The sequence below is a fragment of the Drosophila eugracilis genome, unplaced genomic scaffold (assembly GCF_018153835.1).
Source record: "Drosophila eugracilis isolate 14026-0451.02 unplaced genomic scaffold, ASM1815383v1 contig_996, whole genome shotgun sequence".
NCBI classification, from domain to species: domain Eukaryota; kingdom Metazoa; phylum Arthropoda; class Insecta; order Diptera; family Drosophilidae; genus Drosophila; species Drosophila eugracilis.
The window spans coordinates 1-18,000 of NW_024573917.1; the positions used below are offsets into that span (position 1 = coordinate 1).

Here is an 18,000-nt window from a genome sequence, read left to right on the forward strand (position 1 = left end):
CTACGCCAGGTGGGAAGCCAGAGCTGGATCGCAAACGAAGACGATGTCTCCTCGACGAATCGGCTTCTCTCTCTGCGGCACCACTTCTCTCTCCGTATCAGCGTGGGCAGGTACTCCAAGACCCACTTCTTCCAGAAACGGTTCCTCAATATCCTTGCTATGCGCCACTGCTTCCGCGTAGCTTCTTCCTTGACAAGGTCTCCATCCATGCCGGGGGTATCCGGCGGGCATGCTGCTATCTTGAGCAGATCATTTGGCGTAAGAGGGGCTTCCTGGTCCGCACTCACTGTCAAATGGTTGAGCGGACGCGAATTAACAATTTTCTACGCCTCTATTAGGAAACTCTCTAAGACGTGCTCATTCGGCGCCACTTCCTTCACTGTGTGACAAAGCACCCTCTTTACGCACTGCACAATTCGCTTCCAGACTCCGCTCTCTGAAGGGTTCGCTGGGCAATTAAAAATCAATTCAATGCCCTTACTTGACAGTTCAGACTGGATCCAAACAGGTTCGAAGATCTCCGAAAATCTCTTGGCCTCCCTGTCCGCTTCAACGAAGTTCTTGCCGTTGTCGCTACGCAGTCTATGTACTGGCCCTCGACGGCGGATAAAATTCATGATCACAATTATGCAGGAATCCGTGGAAAGGTCATGCGCCATTTCCAAATGAATCGCCCTGGTCGTCAGGTACTTAAACAAGGCCACGAAGTAGTCGAGGCCCGCTTCCTTTAGCAACGTTCAGGTCATTCTCTGTGGCCCGCATCGCGTCGGGAAATGCCTAACGTTGTGCTTTAAGGACCAATAAATTCTTAGCTGCCTCACACTCAGCTACAGTGAGGCCATAGTTCTCAAGCTGATCTCGGTGTCCGCGGTATCGATGCGTGAACCTTAGGAACCAGGCCGTAGTCCTCAACTATCACCTGTAGCTTGGGAATCTCTGTAACGATATAAACGTGTCACTTGCCCTCTCTCACTTGCCCGCATCGTCGGCGGGTGCAGGTCCTGGCCAGCTGCCTGCTGGTCTCCTCAGGAATGCCGTCCCTCTCAACCAGCGCGACTCCTCACTTAGGTCGACGCTGGACTGCGACCGAGTCGCATTATCCGCCACGTCGTCGGTGGACGGTAGCCATCTCTATTGGCCCACCTTAGTCGATCCCAGAATCTCGGCTACTCTGTCCCCTACGAACTGCTTGTAGCGCCTGTGCGTGCTGCCAATCCAACGCAGCTCTGTCGTTTAGTCTGTCTATAGCACAATCTCTGCAATGGGCACACCGTGGTCCTGCCTGACGGTGTCCATCAATCTCATTCCTAGAACAGCTGCCTGCAGCTCCAATCGTGGAATCTTCATCGTTCGCGTCGGCGCACGTTTCGTCTTTGCGCACACAAACCTCACTTGCACTGTTCCACTTTGTCCATTTCCTTACGCCAATCCATAAAGGCGTTGTATATCTCCGCCGGTAGTGGCTCAACCCATAGGATCTTCCTTCTCCAGACCTCTCGCAACAATAACTTCGATATTATCAACAGGCAACACAGAAATGCCAAGGGGTCAAACGTCGAAATGACCATACCCAAGAATTCCCTTTTTGTGGCCATGCTCTTCCCATCGGACACGATGGGGGCAACTTTATGGTACTTCACTCGGAACCTGAAGTCGTCCGTAGCTGGCTGCCCACGCATTCCCGAAATCTTCTGCTGGGCTTCACCACATCCAATACTCTGGGCGTGATCGCTGAGTCCGAGCATCCTTTCTACTGTGGGCGAACTAGACGAGAACTTGGACAGCTCAAATCATGTATCTCCTTCAATCTGGTACATACTTCGATAGCTTAGCTCTCTGTGGCGAAGCTGTTCACATAGTCGTCCACGTAGTGTAAGTCCACAATGGCCTTGACTACTCGGGGATCAGAATCCAGGAATCGCTTGGCATTCTCAGTCTTCACATGATGCGCCGCGCTCAGTGAGCATGCAGCTCCAAACGTCATCACGCACATCTCATAAACGTCGGGGTCCCGTTGGTCATTGCCATCTCTCCACAGAAACCGTTGCGCACATCTGTCTTCGGATTGGATCAGCACCTGGTGAAACATCTAATTGATGTCACTGCAGACTCCGATAGCGCCTCTCCCGAAATTGAAAAGAATAGATGCCAAGGGCTTATAACTTCTCCAACTCGTGCCGCTCCATCAAATACCAATCGTACCTTCCCAGGCTTGTTGGGGTTCTCCACTCCAAAATGTACCATGTCTTATCGCTTTCCATAGCGATCTCCTGTCGTATGTCGACTTAATCCTTCATAATCCTTGAATCCTTGAATGCCCGTCTCGCTTTATTTTCTTCTCGATATTGATCAACCTATTTTAAGGCATATCATAATTTCGTGGGAGCACAATGTTATCCTTCTTCCACAATAATCCCGTCTGGTATCGGTGGCCAACTCGCACCGTAGTGTCCTCCAAGATCTGCTAAGCCCTCACGTCGTCGCTGGCTGCGAACGCTGGAGCCGCCTTCACACTTAAGTTCTCGATCTCGAAGTATTCCGCGACCATCCGTTCCACGTTATCATCCAACGAAGTGGCTAGCAAGACCTCGGTGATGGCGTATCGCATCGTCATTCCACGGGCCCAAAAACAAGCCATCCTAATTCAGTTGCGGCCGCGAACGGGCCCTTTCTGGGAAACCGTCTCGTTCTCAATGGCAATCCTAAGTGCCCATGGTCCAATCCGATAAGCAGCTTCGGTACTGCATTCTCGTAGGACTTCATCGGTAATCGAGCGTGCTTGTTCACGCTCTTGACATCTCGTCTGTGCAGGCTCTGCATCGGCAAACTCAAATTCGAAACGGTATACACATTTCTCAGGACATGTCGGGAGCACTTTCCTGCTGCACTAATCTGTAGAAGTACCACCCCCTCTGGTGGCCCTACCTCCGAACCATTGAATAGCTCTGCAACCAGCTCGTTGTCGACCATCGTCACCGAAGAACCTTCATCCAGGAGCGCGTACGTATTAACCTGCTTCCCACCTCCGTATAGCGTCACCGGCAATACACGGAACAGTAGTCATTCTCGGTCCACGGATGACGATGGTCCTTCATTCATATTACGCCTTCTCTCGGCCCAACTGCCTGTCGACCGGATTCGCAAGCACATAAAACATAAGCGATGTCTTCTGGCGAGCCTCCACCTCTCTGTAGGTGTGACATCAATGAATCGTTGGCAATCCCAAACTGCATGTTGTCCAGGTCCTTCACATATTGGGCAACCTCTGAGGCAGCTCTCCTGTTGCTCTTCCTGCTCACGGTCGATGCTAACATGAAGCAATCGACGCCTTGGCTCCTTTCCATCGATGTCCGCCACCACGCAGACCACATTCGCTAAGTCCGTCAGCCACGAACTAAAGTCCACAATAGTCGAAAAAGCTGCAGCATACCTTGCCCACTCCACTCGTCTTCCATGAGGGTAGGATTACCCAGATGCTGCTCTGACTTCGCCGACTGCAAGAAGACCTTAATGTTACTCACATGCGTGGCTAATGCAACGAGCTTTCCCAAATTGTGTTCCGTAACTGCGGGCACATCTCGGATGCTGTTGAGCTGGTTACGTACTAGTGGCATTCTCATTACTGGGGTGAACCAACAACGACTTCACCGTCTTACGAGCGTCATCATTTAACGCCTTCAGTAACCTCTGGTTGTTCTCCAAGTCCGTATAACCATACGCTTGCGTCGTTTCCGTAAACGCGCAAGAGAGCATGGGCAAATCCTCTGGCTTCCCACCAAGCGTAGATAGTTCAGGAAGCTTTCGTGGCGTCCAATTTATAGTTTCTCCAATAGTCGTCGTCTAAGCACAGTCTCCAGGAGACGGCGCTCGTACAGATGTTGTTGTTGAGATCCGCTCGAAAATGGCGGTCTCGCCGCATGACAAACACTTGTTGGGTTAGGTACGTTCAGGCCGATCGTAAATGGCGGCTGACCTACCCCAACCTCAATACGCTACATATTAACGCACTCCAAATCCTTCTTCAGCTCGGCAATCTTCTCCAAGAGGTCGGCCACCTTTGGTTTCTTGGCGACTCCAGTACCTCCCAGTTGAGCAGATGACACCGGGGCTTCACTGCCTTGGCCGCTATCCTGCGACGTCCCTGCATCCGATTGCCGGACCAACGCGCTGCCATCCAGTTGCGGCATCACTATATCCTGTTCATCGTTCAGACGTCGACTCCTTCTGGGCGAATGCTGCATAATCTCGGCAAGGGTGCACTTCCTTCGCCAGTCGCCTGACTGCGAATAAAAGCTTCTGTCGTCACTCGGGTGGGAGTTGCCTCCAATACACGTCGGCGATACGGCAACCCGCTTTTAATACACAAGCCACTAGTATAAATTTCACTCAAAACCGCATAAATGTATTAGCGTGCGTTTGTATGTTTTATTCTTGTTGAAGAATAGATCGGTCATTTATCATTATTGTATTATTGTCAAATCGCACCTAGTTAAATGCTCATCATTGTATTGTTGTTCTTTTCGCAGCTAGTAAAATGCACATCATTGTTTTGTTTTTGGTCTCAAAGCTTGAAGCTCACACGCATAGACGAAATTGCAGTAAATTTGTAATAGTGTTGCAGTATCACGCGTTTTTCTGCATTATCTTTTCTGCACGTTTTTTCGGCAGTTATTGTATAGTTTTTGACTCGCTCGCAAGCGCTTGCAACTTGCCCCGCTTAATATATAGTTTTTGCCTCGCTCGCAACCGCTTGCAACCTGCCCCGATTAATATATAGTTTTGTACTCTCTCGAATCCTAGAAAAAAGAAATACATATAAATCGCCAACATAACAAATTTTTGGTCCTTCGAGCCTGATATTCTGCGTTTGAATTCGAGTTTATTTGTGAATAATAAAAGACAAACTAGCCGCTGTTTTTCGTCATGAACTCTTTAATGCATCGAACAATTCAACAACGTCGTGCCTGCAAGGGGCAAATAACTCATACCCTTAACGGTGCTTTGGAGTTTTCGCAGAGATGTGATAATGTGGAAACATTTCAACTGAAGCTGGATCGTCTTGTAGCCACCTTCAACCACTTTATAGACCTCTCCGATGATTTAGTGGTATATAACCAATAGGAGGGATATGAAGACCCTGGATTGGATATACCTAAGTACGATCTTTATTAAAGCCATAAACGAGATGGGTGGTCAAGATCATGCACGAGACCAGTCGAACATTTTGCTATTAAGTACAGTGGAACGTGTAAAACTAACTTCTGGAACGAACCTCATCGGGAGCAGCTGATTTAAGGTTTGAGAAAATCTAATTCCCACATATTCTGGCAAATACGAGGATTGGAGCCAATTTAGTGATTTATCCTTAGGCTAAGTAAATAATAACGAAAAGCTTTCCAAGTGCCAAAAGTTTCATTATCTGAAATCTTATTTAGATGGGGAAGCACTTTCCTTAATTAAACATATTGCCGTTACTAATGATAACTACCAAGATGCGAGGGAAAAATTGGAAAATCGTTATAACAAGAAAACGCCAATCGCTCGAACATTTGTTCAAAATTTTCTATCGTTGCCAACCGCTAACAATTTGAATACCGCAGAGTTACGAAGGGTAATTGACTCTGCCGACGAATGTTTACGAGACCTACACGCGCTGAACTGTGACAGCCGCGATGTGTGGCTAATTTATATTTTGCTAACCAAATTAGGACCCGAAATCAAACAAGCTTGGGCAAACTGCAGTGTGTCGTCCAAGGAAGACGTCACCATACATGATCTATTCGCTTTGATTTTTGCGCATTGTAATACTTTGGAGTCTTGTCAAAATATATACGTAATGCAACCCCCAAGACCAGCCCAGAAGAGAAGCCGCCAAGCCGCTTATCATGCAAGTGGATCAAATCAGTCTTCTCGCGACTGTATATATTGTCAAGGACAGCACAATATATACGCATGTACTGCATTTAAAGCCATGGATGTCCCTTCGCCAGGGATACTAAGCCTTGTTTTAATTGCCTAAGTCGATCTCATCAAGTCAAGAATTGTAATTCTTCGAACACTTGCCGTCAATCCAACGCTAAGCATCACACGCTAGTCCACCCTGAAGAGTGTAGATCGATTCCGTTGGCCTCCGCCCATATGTCTGAAGCTGAGGTTAATATATTTCCTTCGATTGATCCTGATGTTGGTATGAATACTGCTGCTGTCAGCCATCATACTGTGGAGAGGGCCAACAATCAAGCAATCAATGTAATTGACACATGTGGCAACAAGACCTCATGTAGGATATTGCTCGATACTGAACCAATAATAACCATGGTAGCTGAGTCGTTTATCCAACGGATTGGAATTCCACGCACGCATGCTCGCATCTCAGTTGTTGGATTAGGTGCTAACCCGGCTGGAGTTAGCCGAGGTCGCGCTAGCTTCACTTTGCTTTCAAAACTACGACTGCCTCATTGGAGGTCTCTGGCCTAATTATGAGTTCTCTGACTTCTTTGATTCCCGCTCAGCAGGTCAAATCCACCGCTTCTTTCCGGACCAAAATTCACAACTTACCGTTAGCTGACCCGACGTTTGGATCAACGGGAAAAATCGACGTTATGTTAGGCGCTGATCAACTGTGGAACATCAATACTGGACATCACCAAAGTTTGGTATTGAATACCCCATTGCACTACATACTAATTTTGGTTGGGTTATTACAGGCAGCTATAATGATTGTGGCGAACCATTTACGAAAGCACGAGTACACCACGCTTACGCAGATTTGGATTCCCTAGCTCGCTCTTTTATGGACATGGAACAGGTGCATCCGCAGCCGAACCGCAAGGGGATTCGGCAGCAACCTTCGGCCTTGACGAGCGCTCTGCATGTCAGTGCCAGATTGGCGGCCAGTGTCGATGCCTATACGGTGGCGGCTTTACTCACAGCGGCAACCGACGACTACGGCGATCATATGCAAAAATATATATATGCACTCGCACCACTATCCTCCATAGCATCGCCCTCATTGGCGGCCCAGCCGCCGCCCTTTCAGTTGCCTACATACCAACAGAATCCATCCTACCGCTTTCAGCCGCGCGGACATCACCGCACCGCCAGCAGCAGCATGTCGGCGAGGATCTCCACTCGCCCACGTATCTATCCTGGAGGAAACTTCAGCTGAGTCGCGCGAAGGCTTCCAGTAAGATATCAGCCCTGCTCTCAGGATTTGCCATGGTGGCAATGGTGGAAGTGCAACTGCACATGCTGGCCCTGATGATCAGCACCTGTATCCTGCCAAACATCGAGACGGTGTGTAATCTGCACAGTATTTCCCTGGTCCATGAATCTCCGCACGAGCGTCTGCATTGGTATATTGAAACAGCGTTGGCCTTCTCCACGCTACTGGGACTTCGAACACCTGCCGTCAGTGCAATGCTAAGCATCACACGCTAGTCCATTCGGAAGAGACTAGATCGATTCCGTTGGCCTCCACCCATATGTCTGCAGCTGAGGTTAATATATTTCCATCGATTGAACCTGATGTTGGTATGAATACTGCTGCTGTCAGCCATCATACTGTGGAGAGGGCCAACAATCAAGCCCTACTGCCAACTTTTCTAGCCAATGTAATTGACACATGTGGCAACAAGACCTCATCTAGGATATTGCTCGACTCTGGATCAACAATAACCATGGTAGCTGAGTCGTTTATCCAACGGATTGGAATTCCTCGCACGCATGCTCGCATCTCAGTTGTTGGATTAGGTGCTAACCCGGCTGGAGTTAGCCGAGGTCGCGCTAGCTTCACTTTGCTTTCAAGGACTACGACTGCCTCATTGGAGGTCTCTGGCCTAATTATGAGTTCTCTGACTTCTTTGATTCCCGCTCAGCAGGTCAAATCCACCGCTTCTGTCTGGACAAAAATTCACAACTTACCGTTAGCTGACCCGACGTTTGGATCACCGGGAAAAATCGACGTTATGTTAGGCGCTGATCAACTGTGGAACATCTATACTGGACATCACCAAAAGATTGGTATTGAATACCCCATTGCACTACATACTAATTTTGGTTGGGTTATTACAGGCAGCTTTAATGATTGTGGCGAACCATTTACGAAAGCACAAGTACACCACGCTTACGAAGATTTGGATTCCCTAGCTCGCTCTTTCATGGGCATGGAACAGGTGCATCCGCAGCCGAACCGCAAGGGGATTCGGCAGCAACCTTCGGCCTTGGCGAACGCTCTGCATGCCACTGCCAGATTGGCGGCCAGTTTCGATGCCTATACGGCGGCGGCTACACTAAAAGCGGCAACCGGCGACTACGGCGATCATATGCGCCAAAATCCGATCCTCAGTCAAATCCACCAACAGCCCCACCAGTCCCACCAGACCACACAGCTGCCCGCTCACCAACTGGGCAATCTCAGAACGATCGATTTTCTTGGGTCGTCGCGGTACCTCTATCACAGCCAGTTCAATTCAAATTCGCCGCAAACGAGACGGCTCGCCAACGTTCGCGGCTTCAACGATAGCAGCTTCAGCGGCAGCATCTTCAGCAGTAGCACCAATAGCGCCACTACGATCACCCGCACCACTATCTTCCATAGCATCGCCCTCATTGGCGACCCACCCGTCGCCCTTTCAGTTGCCTACCTACCAACAGAATCCATCCTACCGCTTTCAGCCGCGCGGACATCACCGCACCGCCAGCAGCAGCATGTCGCAGTCCGGCGAGGATCTCCACTTGCCCACGTATCTATCCTGGAGGAAACTTTAGCTGAGTCGGGCCAAGGCTTCCAGTAAGATATCAGCCCTGCTCTCAGGATTTGCCATGGCTGCAATGGTGGAAGTGCAACTGGATCCCGACACAAGTGTACCACAGGGATTGCAGATAGCCTTCGCCATCTGCACCACCCTCCTGGTGGCGGTGCACATGCTGGCCCTGATGATCAGCACCTGTATCCTGCCAAACATCGAGACGATGTGTAATCTGCACAGTATTTCCCTGGTCCATGAATCTCCGCACGAGCGTCTGCATTGGTATATTGAATCAGCGTGGGCCTTCTCCACGCTACTGGGACTTCGAACACTTGCCGTCAGTGCAACGCTAAGCATCACACGCTAGTCCACCCGGAAGAGACTAGATCGATTCCGTTGGCTCCGTCCATATGTCTGCAGCTGAGGTTAATATATTTCCATCGATTGATCCTGATGTTGGTATGAATACTGCTGCTGTCAGCCATCATACTGTGGAGAGGGCCAACAATCAAGCCCTACTGCCAACTTTTCTAACCAATGTAATTGACACATGTGGCAACAAGACCTCATGTAGGATATTGCTCGACACTGGATCAACAATAACCATGGTAGCTGAGTCGTTTATCCAACGGATTGGAATTCCACGCACGCATGCTTGCATCTCAGTTGTTGGATTAGGTGCTAACCCGGCTGGAGTTAGACGAGGTCGCGCTAGCTTCTCTGAGCTAATTATGAATTCTCTGACTTCTTTGATTCCCGCTCAGCAGGTCAAATCCACTGCTTCTGTCTGGACCAAAATTCACAACTTACCGTTAGCTGACCCGACGTTTGGATCACCGGGAAAAATCGACGTTATTTTAGGCGCTAATCAACTGTGGAACATCTATACTGGACATCACCAAATGTTTGGTATTGAATACCCCATTGTACTACATACTAACCACCAGTCCCACCAGACCACACAGCTGCCCGCTCACCAACTGGGCAATCTCAGAGGGATCGATTTTCTTGGGTCGTCGCGGTACCTCTATCACAGCCAGTTCAATTCAAATTCGCCGCAAACGAGACGGCTCGCCAGCGTTCGCGGCTTCAGCGATAGCAGCTTCAGCGGCAGCAGCTTCAGCAATAGCACCAATAGCGCTACTAGGATTACTCGAACCACTATCCTCCATAGCATCGCCCTCATTGGCGGCCCAGCCGGCGCCCATTCAGTTGCCTTTCAGCCGCGCGGACATCACCGCACCGCCAGCAGCAGCATGTCGGCGAGGATCTCCACTCGCCCACGTATCTATCCTGGATTAAACTTCAGCTGAGTCGCGCGAAAGCTTCCAGTAAGATATCAGCCCTGCTCTCAGGATTTGCCTTGGTGGCAATGGTAGAAGTGCAACTGGATCCCGACACAAGTGTACCACAGGGATTGCAGATAGCCTTCGCCATCTGCACCACCCTCCTGGTGGCGGTGCACATGCTGGCCCTGATGATCAGCACCTGTATCCTGCCAAACATCGAGACGATGTGTAATCTGCACAGTATTTCCCTGGTCCATGAATCTCCGCACGAGTGTCTGCATTGGTATATTGAAACAGCGTGAGCCTTCTCCACGCTACTGGGGCTTCGAACACTTGCCGTCAGTGCAACGCTAAGCATCACACGCTAGTCCACCCGGAAGAGACTAGATCGATTCCGTTGGCCTTCGCCCATATGTCTGCATCTGAGGTTAATATATTTCCTTCGATTGATCCTGATGTTGGTATGAATACTGCTGCTGCCATCATACTGTGGAGAGGGCCAACAATCAAGCCCTACTGCCAACTTTTCTAACCAATGTAATTGACACATGTGGCAACAAGACCTCATGTAGGATATTGCTCGTCATTGGATCAACAATAATGGTAGCTGAGTCGTTTATCCAACGGATTGGAATTCCACGCACGCATGCTCGCATCTCAGTTGTCGGATTAGGTGCTAACCCGGCTGGAGTTAGCCGAGGTCGCGCTAGCTTCTCTGGCCTAATTATGAATTCTCTGACTTCTTTGATTCCCTCTCAGCAGCTCAAGTCCACCGCTTGTGTCTGGACCAAAATTCACAACTTACCGTTAGCTGACCCGACGTTTGGATCACCGGGAAAAATCGACGTTATTTTAGGCGCTGATCCACTGTGAAAAATCTATACTGGACATCACCAAAAGTTTGGTATTGAATACACCATTCCACTACATACTAATTTTGGTTATTACAGGCAGCTATAATGATTGTGGCGAACCATTTACGAAAGCACAAGTACACCACGCTTACGAAGATTTGGATTCCCTAGCTGCATCCGCAGCCGAACCGCAAGGGGATTCGGCAGCAACCTTCGGCCTTGGCGAGCGCTCTGCATGCCACTGCCAGATTGGCGGCCAGTGTCGATGCCTATACGGTGGCGGCTACACTCACAGCGGCAACAGACGACTAGGGCGATCATATGCAAAAATATATATATGCACTCGCACCACCATCCTCCATAGCATCGCCCTCATTGGCGGCCCAGCCGCCGCCCTTTCAGTTGCCTACCTACCAACAGAATCCATCCTACCGCTTTCAGCCGCGCGTACATCACCGCATCGCCAGCAGCAGCATGTCGGCGAGGATCTCCACTCGCCCACGTATCTATCCTGGAGGAAACTTCAGCTGAGTCGCGCGAAGGCTTTCAGTAAGATATCAGCCCTGCTCTCAGGATTTGCCATGGTGGCAATGGTAGAAGTGCAACTGGATCCCGACACAAGTGTACCACAGGGATTGCAGATAGCCTTCGCCATCTGCACCACCCTCCTGGTGGCGGTGCACATGCTGGCCCTGATGATCAGCACCTGTATCCTGCCAAACATCGAGACGATGTGTAATCTGCACAGTATTTCCCTGGTCCATGAATCTCCGCACGAGCGTCTGCATTGGTATATTGAATCAGCGTGGGCCTTCTCCACGCTACTGGGACTTCGAACACTTGCCGTCAGTGCAACGCTAAGCATCACACGCTAGTCCACCCGGAAGAGACTAGATCGATTCCGTTGGCTCCGTCCATATGTCTGCAGCTGAGGTTAATATATTTCCATCGATTGATCCTGATGTTGGTATGAATACTGCTGCTGTCAGCCATCATACTGTGGAGAGGGCCAACAATCAAGCCCTACTGCCAACTTTTCTAACCAATGTAATTGACACATGTGGCAACAAGACCTCATGTAGGATATTGCTCGACACTGGATCAACAATAACCATGGTAGCTGAGTCGTTTATCCAACGGATTGGAATTCCACGCACGCATGCTTGCATCTCAGTTGTTGGATTAGGTGCTAACCCGGCTGGAGTTAGACGAGGTCGCGCTAGCTTCTCTGAGCTAATTATGAATTCTCTGACTTCTTTGATTCCCGCTCAGCAGGTCAAATCCACCGCTTCTGTCTGGACCAAAATTCACAACTTACCGTTAGCTGACCCGACGTTTGGATCACCGGGAAAAATCGACGTTATTTTAGGCGCTAATCAACTGTGGAACATCTATACTGGACATCACCAAATGTTTGGTATTGAATACCCCATTGTACTACATACTAACCACCAGTCCCACCAGACCACACAGCTGCCCGCTCACCAACTGGGCAATCTCAGAGGGATCGATTTTCTTGGGTCGTCGCGGTACCTCTATCACAGCCAGTTCAATTCAAATTCGCCGCAAACGAGACGGCTCGCCAGCGTTCGCGGCTTCAGCGATAGCAGCTTCAGCGGCAGCAGCTTCAGCAATAGCACCAATAGCGCTACTAGGATTACTCGAACCACTATCCTCCATAGCATCGCCCTCATTGGCGGCCCAGCCGGCGCCCATTCAGTTGCCTTTCAGCCGCGCGGACATCACCGCACCGCCAGCAGCAGCATGTCGGCGAGGATCTCCACTCGCCCACGTATCTATCCTGGATTAAACTTCAGCTGAGTCGCGCGAAAGCTTCCAGTAAGATATCAGCCCTGCTCTCAGGATTTGCCTTGGTGGCAATGGTAGAAGTGCAACTGGATCCCGACACAAGTGTACCACAGGGATTGCAGATAGCCTTCGCCATCTGCACCACCCTCCTGGTGGCGGTGCACATGCTGGCCCTGATGATCAGCACCTGTATCCTGCCAAACATCGAGACGATGTGTAATCTGCACAGTATTTCCCTGGTCCATGAATCTCCGCACGAGTGTCTGCATTGGTATATTGAAACAGCGTGAGCCTTCTCCACGCTACTGGGGCTTCGAACACTTGCCGTCAGTGCAACGCTAAGCATCACACGCTAGTCCACCCGGAAGAGACTAGATCGATTCCGTTGGCCTTCGCCCATATGTCTGCATCTGAGGTTAATATATTTCCTTCGATTGATCCTGATGTTGGTATGAATACTGCTGCTGCCATCATACTGTGGAGAGGGCCAACAATCAAGCCCTACTGCCAACTTTTCTAACCAATGTAATTGACACATGTGGCAACAAGACCTCATGTAGGATATTGCTCGTCATTGGATCAACAATAATGGTAGCTGAGTCGTTTATCCAACGGATTGGAATTCCACGCACGCATGCTCGCATCTCAGTTGTCGGATTAGGTGCTAACCCGGCTGGAGTTAGCCGAGGTCGCGCTAGCTTCTCTGGCCTAATTATGAATTCTCTGACTTCTTTGATTCCCTCTCAGCAGCTCAAGTCCACCGCTTCTGTCTGGACCAAAATTCACAACTTACCGTTAGCTGACCCGACGTTTGGATCACCGGGAAAAATCGACGTTATTTTAGGCGCTGATCCACTGTGAAAAATCTATACTGGACATCACCAAAAGTTTGGTATTGAATACACCATTCCACTACATACTAATTTTGGTTATTACAGGCAGCTATAATGATTGTGGCGAACCATTTACGAAAGCACAAGTACACCACGCTTACGAAGATTTGGATTCCCTAGCTGCATCCGCAGCCGAACCGCAAGGGGATTCGGCAGCAACCTTCGGCCTTGGCGAGCGCTCTGCATGCCACTGCCAGATTGGCGGCCAGTGTCGATGCCTATACGGTGGCGGCTACACTCACAGCGGCAACAGACGACTAGGGCGATCATATGCAAAAATATATATATGCACTCGCCCCACTATCCTCCATAGCATCGCCCTCATTGGCGGCCCAGCCGCCGCCCTTTCAGTTGCCTACCTACCAACAGAATCCATCCTACCGCTTTCAGCCGCGCGTACATCACCGCATCGCCAGCAGCAGCATGTCGGCGAGGATCTCCACTCGCCCACGTATCTATCCTGGAGGAAACTTCAGCTGAGTCGCGCGAAGGCTTTCAGTAAGATATCAGCCCTGCTCTCAGGATTTGCCATGGTGGCAATGGTAGAAGTGCAACTGGATCCCGACACAAGTGTACCACAGGGATTGCAGATAGCCTTCGCCATTTGCACCACCCTCCTGGTGGCGGTGCACATGCTGGCCCTGATGATCAGCACCTGTATCCTGCCAAACATCGAGACGGTGTGTAATCTGCACAGTATTTCCCTGGTCCACGAGCGTCTGCATTGGTATATTGAAACAGCGTGGGCCTTCTCCACGCTACTGGGACTTCAAACACTTGCCGTCAGTGCAACGCTAAGCATCACACGCTAGTCCACCCGAAATGCACTAGATCGATTCCGTTGGCCTCCGCCCATATGTCTGCATCTGAGGTTAATATATTTCCTTCGATTGATCCTGATGTTGGTATGAATACTGCTGCTGCCATCATACTGTGGAGAGGGCCAACAATCAAGCTCTACTGCCAACTATTCTAGCCAATGTAATTAACACATGTGGCAACAAGACCTCATGTAGGATATTGCTCGTCATTGGATCAACAATAATGGTAGCTGAGTCGTTTATCCAACGGATTGGAATTCCACGCACGCATGCTCGCATCTCAGTTGTCGGATTAGGTGCTAACCCGGCTGGAGTTAGCCGAGGTCGCGCTAGCTTCTCTGGCCTAATTATGAGTTCTCTGACTTCTTTGATTCCCTCTCAGCAGCTCAAATCCACCGCTTTTGTCTGGACCAAAATTCACAACTTACCGTTAGCTGACCCGACGTTTGGATCACCGGGAAAAATCGACGTTATTTTAGGCGCTGATCAACTGTGGAACATCTATACTGGATATCACCAAATGTTTGGTATTGAATACCCCATTGTACTACATACTAATTTTGGTTGGGTTATTACAGGCAGCTATAATGATTGTGGCGAACCGATTACGAAAGCACAAGTACACCACGCTTACGATGATTTGGATTCCCTAGCTCGCTCTTTTATGGACATGGCAGCAACCTTCGGCCTTGGCGAGCGCTCTGCATGCCACTGCCAGATTGGCGGCCAGTGTCGATGCCTATACGGCGGCGGCTACACTCACAGCGGCAACCGGCGACTACGGCGATCATATGCGCCAAAATCCGATCCTCAGTCAAATCCACCAACAGGCCCACCAGTCCCACCAGACCACACAGCTGCCCGCTCACCAACTGGGCAATCTCAGAGCGATCGATTTTCTTGGGTCGTCGCGGTACCTCTATCACAGCCAGTTCAATTCAAATTCGCCGCAAACGAGACGGCTCGCCAGCGTTCGCGGCTTCAACGATAGCAGCTTCAGCGGCAGCATCTTCAGCAGTAGCACCAATAGCGCCACTACGATCACTCGCACCACTATCTTCCATAGCATCGCCCTCATTGGCGACCCAGCCGTCGCCCTTTAATTTGCCTACCTACTAACAGAATCCATCCTACCGCTTTCAGCCGCGCAGACATCACCGCACCGCCAGCAGCAGCATGTCGCAGTCCGGCGAGGATCTCCACTCGCCCACGTATCTATCCTGGAGGAAACTTTAGCTGAGTCGGGCCAAGGCTTCCAGTAAGATATCAGCCCTGCTCTCAGGATTTGCCATGGCTGCAATGGTGGAAGTGCAACTGGATCCCGACACAAGTGTACCACAGGGATTGCAGATAGCCTTCGCCATCTGCACCACCCTCCTGGTGGCGGTGCACATGCTGGCCCTGATGATCAGCACCTGTATCCTGCCAAACATCGAGACGGTGTGTAATCTGCACAGTATTTCCCTGGTCCATGAATCTCCGCACGAGCGTCTGCATTGGTATATTGAAACAACGTGGGCCTTCTCCACGCTACTGGGACTTCGAACACCTGCCGTCAGTGCAATGCTAAGCATCACACGCTAGTCCACCCGGAAGAGACTAGATCGATTCCGTTGGCCTCCACCCATATGTCTGCAGCTGAGGTTAATATATTTCCATCGATTGAACCTGATGTTGGTATGAATACTGCTGCTGTCAGCCATCATACTGTGGAGAGGGCCAACAATCAAGCCCTACTGTCAACTTTTCTAGCCAATGTAATTGACACATGTGGCAACAAGACCTCATCTAGGATATTGCTCGACTCTGGATCAACAATAACCATGGTAGCTGAGTCGTTTATCCAACGGATTGGAATTCCTCGCACGCATGCTCGCATCTCAGTTGTTGGATTAAGTGCTAGCCCGGCTGGAGTTAGCCGAGGTCGCGCTAGCTTCTCTGAGCTAATTATGAATTCTCTGACTTATTTGATTTCCGCTCAGCAGGTCAAATCCACCGCTTTTGTCTGGACCAAAATTCACAACTTACCGTTAGCTGACCCGACGTTTGGATCACCGGGAAAAATCGACGTTATTTTAGGCGCTAATCAACTGTGGAACATCTATACTGGACATCACCAAATGTTTGGTATTGAATACCCCATTGTACTACATACTAACCACCAGTCCCACCAGACCACACAGCTGCCCGCTCACCAACTGGGCAATCTCAGAGGGATCGATTTTCTTGGGTCGTCGCGGTACCTCTATCACAGCCAGTTCAATTCAAATTCGCCGCAAACGAGACGGCTCGCCAGCGTTCGCGGCTTCAACGATAGCAGCTTCAGCGGCAGCATCTTCAGCAGTAGCACCAATAGCGCCACTACGATCACCCGCACCACTATCTTCCATAGCATCGCCCTCATTGGCGACCCACCCGTCGCCCTTTCAGTTGCCTACCTACCAACAGAATCCATCCTACCGCTTTCAGCCGCGCGGACATCACCGCACCGCCAGCAGCAGCATGTCGCAGTCCGGCGAGGATCTCCACTTGCCCACGTATCTATCCTGGAGGAAACTTTTAGCTGAGTCGGGCCAAGGCTTCCAGTAAGATATCAGCCCTGCTCTCAGGATTTGCCATGGCTGCAATGGTGGAAGTGCAACTGGATCCCGACACAAGTGTACCACAGGGATTGCAGATAGCCTTCGCCATCTGCACCACCCTCCTGGTGGCGGTGCACATGCTGGCCCTGATGATCAGCACCTGTATCCTGCCAAACATCGAGACGATGTGTAATCTGCACAGTATTTCCCTGGTCCATGAATCTCCGCACGAGCGTCTGCATTGGTATATTGAATCAGCGTGGGCCTTCTCCACGCTACTGGGACTTCGAACACTTGCCGTCAGTGCAATGCTAAGCATCACACGCTAGTCCACCCGGAAGAGACTAGATCGATTCCGTTGGCTCCGCCCATATGTCTGCATCTGAGGTTAATATATTTCCTTCGATTGATCCTGATGTTGGTATGAATACTGCTGCTGCCATCATACTGTGGAGAGGGCCAACAATCAAGCTCTACTGCCAACTATTCTAGCCAATGTAATTAACACATGTGGCAACAAGACCTCATGTAGGATATTGCTCGTCATTGGATCAACAATAATGGTAGCTGAGTCGTTTATCCAACGGATTGGAATTCCACGCACGCATGCTCGCATCTCAGTTGTTGGATTAGGTGCTAACCCGGCTGGAGTTAGCCGAGGTCGCGCTAGCTTCACTTTGCTTTCAAGGACTACGACTGCCTCATTGGAGGTCTCTGGCCTAATTATGAGTTCTCTGACTTCTTTGATTCCCGCTCAGCAGGTCAAATCCACCGCTTCTGTCTGGACCAAAAATTAACAACTAACCGTTAGCTGACCCGACGTTTGGATCACCGGGAAAAATCGACATTATTTTAGGCGCTGATCAACTGTGGAACATCTATACTGGACATCACCAAAGTTTGGTATTGAATACCCCATTGTACTACATACTAATTTTGGTTGGGTTATTACAGGCAGCTATATTGATTGTTGCGAACCATTTACGAAAGCACAAGTACACC

General features: G+C 50.0%; 3 pseudogenes; all 3 read left to right on the plus strand.

The window, feature by feature from the left end:
• The first annotated feature begins 7,484 nt into the window (after positions 1–7,484).
• LOC121530558 lies at positions 7,485–9,117 on the plus strand (annotated as a pseudogene).
• Positions 9,118–10,451: 1,334 nt separating this feature from the next.
• On the plus strand, positions 10,452–13,058 carry LOC121529679 (annotated as a pseudogene).
• A 1,393-nt stretch (positions 13,059–14,451) lies between these two features.
• Positions 14,452–16,000, plus strand: LOC108118550 (annotated as a pseudogene).
• The last annotated feature ends 2,000 nt before the right edge of the window (positions 16,001–18,000 follow it).